The 7,461-nt window shown below is 50.6% G+C and overlaps 1 pseudogene; it reads left to right on the top strand.

Moving 5' to 3' along the window:
- The window catches only part of LOC119283653, an 8,818-nt pseudogene extending 5,078 nt beyond the window's left edge, over window positions 1–3,740 (top strand).
- The last annotated feature ends 3,721 nt before the right edge of the window (window positions 3,741–7,461 follow it).

Below are 7,461 nucleotides of genomic sequence, written 5' to 3'. Positions count from 1 at the left end.
GGAGCTGTCAGCGCCTCGACAAATGGAGCCGGAGGCAACCAGGCCAGGGAAAGGAGGATGGGATAGAGTGGTGCGAGACCTCAACCGGCACACCCCCGCGCCGGTGACGGGTGGGCAGACCACACATTCCTCCCACCACCCTCCTCACGTTGCCCCGTGCAATGCCCCACACGGCCTCTAGGTAAGGTCAGCGATGAGCACGCCAAACACCTGGCGGACGACGTGGACGCACGGACGGTGATATCCGTCCTGGAAACGACCACATGAGGCGCCACGCCGGGCCTTGCGCATCGGCCGCCGGCAGCGGCGCGAGACATAGCAGATGCACCGTGCCCCGCCGACGGGATGGCCCATGTCATCCAAGGGCGCCGAGCCGCATGTCTTATTCCTCAGCCGCAGGGCGAAAGGGTGAGGGGGCCCCACATGTGCTGACGCACGCGGGCTTTGCCCGCTGGCGCGCACTGGCGGCTGCGAGGAGGGACGGAGGTGAGGAGGGGGGCGAGGGGAGGCTGCTAGGGTTTCCCTCCCGGTCGCTCGCGGGAGCGACGCGGGAGGGAAGGGGAAAGAGGAATCTTCGTCGTCAGGATCCAAGCATAAAAACCGAGCTATACCTTTTTTTTATCAGCCGAGCTTGTACTTATGAAAACGAGGCGGGATTTATTTACATTCCCAGCAAATACAAAAGAAAATCACGGCGTCTTGGTTAGTGCCACTAGAATTTAATATTAAATCAACCACGAACACAGCTATTTTTATAGTGTGTGTGCTGTTTTTATCCCTGACGTGTCTGGTTGTTAATAATTTTTGACTAGTGTAGGCATGATTAAGTACACGGCTCCATGTGTGTGCTAATTACAAAACGCATATGTACATTTTTATCCGATGGCGCCTCTCAATTATGTGTTGGGAGAATACCATGATGCAGATAAAACAAAACGCTTACAGAAAATCTTGTGCATGCTGGGGAGTGTTTGTCTTCACTGAAGCAGCATGTGCCTCATCAAATGACAGGGGTGTTAAAGAGTAGCGGGGCTGGTCGGTTGTCTCTTATTGCGAGAGGCTGCGTGAAATTGTTGCGTACTGGAAAGTTTAGACCGGGGCTGTTGCTGCAGAGGGCTGACACGGATATTAGTACTCCGGGCGGGGGCGGCTGACTACTACTGGCCAGAGGCTGCCTGAATCTTCTGCGGACTAGAAAGTTGAAGCAGGATCCGTCGCTGCATGTTGTGGCAGCTGGTGCGTCATGTCTTTTGACCCCGTTGTAGATGCTGGCTTCCAGTGTACTTGATGACCTTTTTTTAAAGGTAAAATTCCGCGGTAAAAAAAATTAATCGGACGCTGACCTTCAACTACCGCCCGTGTGCAGTAGCACGTCGCAGGTAGGCAGCAGCTGAATGGCAAAAATAGGCAATGCATGAGTAAAAAAAGCGCCCACGAAATAAAAAAGGTTCGAACCTTCCCCGAACAGTTCTCCATCTACCATAGAGGAACCTTGCCAATCTGGCGCCGGTGGTCCTGTCTACTGGACTGGCACATGACAGCCTAGTGCCTGCCTGGTCCCTCCTATTGCATGCGGCGTGGTCCATCTCTTCGCTATAAGAGGAAAAGAGCATCAAATGAATAAAACCAGAAAAAAGCAAAAGGGGTAAGAGCAGGGACCAGATCCCAATACCAACGAGCGCACATGATTGCATCCACTCGAGTGAAGCTTCATAGGTTTGCTTTTTCCTATATATATATATATATATATATATATATATATATATATGGTGTGGCGAAATAGAGCATTAGCCTTCGGAAAATACACATAAGCTCATGGGTGCTCCACACCCCTATACGAATATTAAACATAAAAACATCATTTTTTTAAAAAAAATCTGAAATTTGGGGATATCAAACCTGGGTTCTCAATCTACTACCGTGTGAAGTTTCGTGAAAAAATACTAGGAAACGTATCCGTGGCGAATGAAATACTGTCCGAACAAAAATTCATCCAAACAATTTTTTCCATACATCAGAAATTTTTGTCTTTTTTGCCACGAATACGCTTCCTGGTATTTTTTCATGAAATTTCACACGAGAGTAGATGGGAAACCCATGTTTGATATCCAAAAATCTCAGTTTTTTTTCAATTTTTTTGATATTTTTTAAATTTAATGTTTGTATAGGGGTGTGGAGCACCCAGGTGGTACAAATCCGCTTCCATTAGCCTTGCTCTTAGAGCTAGGTTCATATATACCCCCTTCGTTTCAGTATACAAAACATGTTGTTGTTTTCAAACGCCAAAATTTCTATGTTTGATCAATTAAGTTTATAGAATGGTTATATTAGCATCTACAATATCAAATAAAGAAAATATAAATATATTTATGATGGATCTAATGATACTGATTTGACATTGTAGATATTGCAAATCAAACACAAAAACTTAGTTGTCCCAAATCTTGATTGGTGGCTAGATGCTCCATTATGAGAGTAAAAGCAAAAAAGGACACGATGAGTAGTGTATGAGACACCCATTGCCTTTTCTTCGAAAAGAGAAGCATGTAGGCACATGCATGCTGAAACGGCCCGTACGGCCACATGGCAAAGCAACTGCTGGCCAGCTACCCCGCTACCACACACCACGGTTGACATATATAGTTGAACGCTGCAACACGACACACACGCACGGTGACAGACTTCCGTGCGGAGACGCCTTGGCGCTGCATGCAAGCGGTTGCGATCTCGCCACGCATACATGATAGTACATGCGTGGGGATGTGATCGTCTGGCTGAAATGTTCTCTGCCTCCGTTGGCCGTACCGCCCGATTATTATCGAGCTTTTTGTGCCTGCATGATTGCATAGGATCAATTAGCTTGATCTGGAAGAGATCATTATCAGTTCGATGTTGGATGCATGGTGTGGTGGTGTTGGTGTGGGGCGTGCTAGCATGCATGTTCTGTGGTAATCTGGTGGTTACATGTGCAGCTAGCCAGCAGCCGGTCGATCGATGATAGCAAAAGCAAACCGATCGATCTAGCGTCACTAGTGACAATACTTACGTCAATTTACAGCGCACTATGTTTGCATCTAACGTTGGCTCGTCAAAAGAAACTAATTAATTACTGACCTATATAGTATGTCTTTGGTTATTTGCTTGATCGTTGTATTAATTAAGCAACTGGCAACAACTACGAAGAGTGCGGGGGTTCTTCCGAAGATGAGCAGGAGACCGGCGACGTCGCCGGCCTGCTGCCTTCCGGTGAGGTCAAGCAGCTGAAGAGTCAGCTCCTGGACAAGTACAGCGGCTACCTGAGAAGCCTCTGGAGGGACCTTTCCGGGAAGAAGAAGAAGAACGGGAGGCTGCCGAGGGAGGCGCGCCAGAGGCTCCTGCACTGCACTGGTGGCAGCTGCACCAGGGATGGCCCTACCCATCGGTACGTGCTTGGCTACGTACATGTACTTTGAGTTCATGCATGCATGCATGCAGATCGTTAAGTATCTTGGCTGGAGCCTCGTGAGCTAAGGGCTAATGGCGCCGCGCGCGTGCATGCGTTACAGGGACAGGAGAAGCAAGCGTTGGCTGACTCGACGAGGCTCGACATGAGGCAGATCAACAACTGGTTCATCAACCAGCTGAAGCGGCACTGGAGGCCGGCGCCGCCGGCGATGAGCAGCAGGTTGCAGCACATCAACGCCGGTGCTTCCAGCAGCGGCTCTCCCGCGGTCCTTGGGATGGAAGGCCAGCAGTGTTAGGAATAAACCGTGTGTGTGCGTTCCTGTCCGTGGTCACCAGCGTATGTGTGCGCGTGTGTTTGGGTCGAGTCTAGCCGCTTTGTGGCGATCGTATGGCTATCGAGATAGCGTGCAGCAGGTGCAACAGGAGGAACCTGGCGTCCAGGTCGGGCGGACGAGCAAGCCGGGCTCACGATCGATGGAAGACCGGATCGCTAGGAGGCTCCGTTAGCGTTGCGTTTCTGTTAGCTACAAACCTGGCTGTGATCTGAGTTTGGTAGAGAGTCCAATTTGTTATACGTAGGTTGTTAGCCTAGATACGATCTGGTGTGTCTAACTTTATATAACAGGAGAAAGAGGGCGTTCGGCGTCATGGCGTACGTTGCCAGAAACATGCGAGTCCCTGTTTGTTTTCATCTACCTCCGTCCTTGAAAACCAGTTCGAGCTAGCTAGGGTTAGACCCCAACAATTGGTATCAGAGCCTCGTTTGTTCCTGTGCTCGTGGCCATGGCGATCGTCCCGCACGGCGCAGGGGGTAGCACGGTTTCGATGCCGATGCCGATGCTCACACCGGACAACTACACGGTGTGGGCAATCAAGGCCGAAGCCATCCTCGACGCCCAGAACCTCTGAGAAGCGGTGTCGCCGGCCGGCGACGCGGCGATCGACGCCGGGAAGAACAAGACGGCGAGGGCGGTGCTGTTTGGTGCGCTCTCCGAAGACGTGTTGATGCAGGTATCGACGAAGAAGACGGCGGCTGAGGTGTGGGCCAGCTTGAAGACGAGGTTCGTCGGCGCCGATCGGGTCCAGGCGACGCGGCTCTCCACTCTCCGTGGCGAGTTTGACAACCTGCGCATGGAGGAGGGGGAGGCGCTGGACGCGTACGCCGGCAAGATCGGCGGCATGGCAGCAAGGTATGCTGGCCTCGGCTCGACGCTCGACGACGCTGCCATGGTGAAAAAACTGCTCGACACGGTGCCCGATCGGTTGTATGCCGCGGTGGCCGGGATCGAGCAGTTCTGCGACGTGGACACAATGGCGTTCGAGGAGGCGTTGAGCAGGCTCAAGGCGCTTGACGAACGCTTACGTCGGCGCACACAGGACAACGGCAGACGAGGCGGCGATCAGCTGATGTTCACAGCGGCCCAGTGGGAGGCACGGCAACGTCAGCGCGGCGGCGGCCTCGACCACGATGACGGTGCGAGCAGCGTGGCCTCGGGCACGAGACGGCGGCGCGGGAAGTGCTACAACTGTGGCGTTCGTGGCCACTTCTCCCGTGACTGCCGGCATCCGAAGAAGGAGAAGGCGCTCCTCACCGACGTCGACGAAGAACCTGGCCTCCTGTAGGTCACGGTTTAAGGGGAGATTGTTAGGAATAAACCGTGTGTGTGCGGATGTGCGTCGCGTGTGTGTGCGCGTTCCTGTCCGTGGTCACCAGCGTATGTGTGCGCGTGTGTTTGGGTCGAGTCTAGCCGGTTTGTGGCGATCGTATGGCGATCGAGATAGCGTGCAGCAGGTGCAACAGGAGGAACCTGGCGTCCAGGTCGGGCGGACGAGCAAGCCGGGCTCACGATCAATGGAAGACCGGACCGCTAGGAGGCTCCGTTAGCGCTGCGTTTCTGTTAGCTACAAACCTGGCTGTGATCTGAGTTTGGTAGAGAGTCCAGTTTGTTATACGTAGGTTGTTAGCCTAGATACAATCTGGTGTGTCCAACTTTATATAACAGGAGAAAGAGGGCGTTCGGCGCCGTGGCGTACGTTGCCAGAAACATGCAAGACCCTGTTTGTTTTCATCTACCTCCGTCCTTGAAAACCAGTTCGAGCTAGCTAGGGTTAGACCCCAACAAGCAGTACTTCACCGGACGGAGTGGGTACCCGACGGTGGTCCGTTGACATCTTGATCAGTATAAAGTTGGATCATCTATTTTGGAACGTAGGGAGTACCATTGTGCACGCGCGCGTCCAGACGTGCATGCAGTGGATTCATTGCAAAGTGAAGTTTACATTGTGTAATAATGGAGCGTAAATGAGATCAATTCTTTTTAGGCAAAATTGTATGGATCATCCACTGCCACCTTGCAATCTGATATTACAAATAAAGAACCTGGGAGTTGTCAGCAAGCGCTTGAGCCTCCCTAATAGCCAATAAGAGGCTTGAACACCACCGCAGAGGCGCCCATGAACATTCCAATTTCATCTCTGGCGATCGCACCTACTGCACCGAAGGACCCGTCCATGGCCACTGAAGCATCCACATATATCTCTATTTTTATAAAAAGCAGAATTGATGATGATGATGTGCCTGCCATCATGCAATATAGGCTGTCCAATCTATATCTAACGGATAGGAAGAAAACTATGACAATTTACCCCCACTCCTCTCCACATTTGCAGATAAAGCCTTCCCTCGTTCATCCTTTTCTCTCACAAGATAAACTACTCATACAAATGCATCTTCATGTTCCGTGCAACGCACGGGCATCTTGTTAGTTTTTGCATGATATTTTGGCCACTGAAGGTATTGTGGTATGCCCCTAAAAAAAGAGGTATTGTGGTGCGCTCGCCAACATGTATCGGGCCTGGTAGTGCAATCACCATGAATATGCAATGTCCATTATTTCTAAATTTTGTTAGTTTCACTCTGGAAGCACACCTTGCACAATAAGATAAATGTTGCATGGGGCGCCATGGCTTGGTTAACTCATTAATGTGCTATTTACTTTGTGTTTTAGAAACTGGTTCATATACAGAGCCTTTTTGCTCGGTCAAATGTGAGTTATGGTGGTAGCTGTAGCTGAAAGGTTAACTCAATTTTTTTTTCTGAAATGCATAATTAATACTTGCATTACATGGCTGAAAGGTTCTCACCTAATCTATGCTTGGTTAACTCATTAATGTGCTATTTACTTTGTGTTTAGAAACTGATTCATATAGAGAGCCTTTTTGCTCGGTCAAATGTGAGTTATGGTGGTAGCTGTAGCTGAAAGGTTAACTCGATTATATCTGAAATGCATAATTAATACTTGCATTACATGGCTGAAAGGTTCTCACCTAATCTATGCTCGCCGGACAATGGCCAACCCCCCCCCCCCCCCCCTCTGTAACACCCCGGATATAACTTTCCCAATTTGTACTCCAACTCTTGCCGTTTCCGGCGTTAAGTTATATTTACTTCCTCGGGTTCGGGTTTTGTCTCCGTGTGTTGTTGTCGTTGTCATGCATCTCATATCATGTCATCATGTGCATTGCATTTGCATACTTGTTCGTCTCATGCATTCGAGCATTTTCCCCGTTGTCCGTTTTGCATTCCGGCGCTTCGTTCTCCTCCGGTGGTCATTTCTAGCTTTCTTTCGTGTGTAGGGATTAAACATTTCCGGATTGGACCAAGACTTACCAAGCGGCCTTCGTTTACTACCGGTAGACCGCCTGTCAACTTTCGTACCATTTGGACTCCGTTTGATACTCCAACGGTTAACCGAGTGACCAAAAAGGCCTCGTGTGTGTTGCAGCCCAACACCCCTCCAATTTGGCCCAAAACCCACCTAACTCTGCTCCATCACCTAGAGCGTTCGATCACGATCGTGTGGCCGAAAACCGCACCTCATTTAGACTCTCCTAGCTCCCCCTATGCCTATTTAAAGGCCCCCCCGAAATCCGGATCTTCCTCTTCCCCGAAAACCCTAATTTCCCCTCCGACGCGCCGGACATTGTCCGCCCGCGCCGGACGCTCCGCGCCGCCGC

The sequence above is a fragment of the Triticum dicoccoides genome, chromosome 4A, assembly GCF_002162155.2.
Source record: "Triticum dicoccoides isolate Atlit2015 ecotype Zavitan chromosome 4A, WEW_v2.0, whole genome shotgun sequence".
NCBI classification, from domain to species: Eukaryota; Viridiplantae; Streptophyta; class Magnoliopsida; order Poales; family Poaceae; genus Triticum; species Triticum dicoccoides.
Note: the sequence above shows the minus strand (reverse complement) of the source record. Positions and strands in the feature narration are given on the sequence as shown.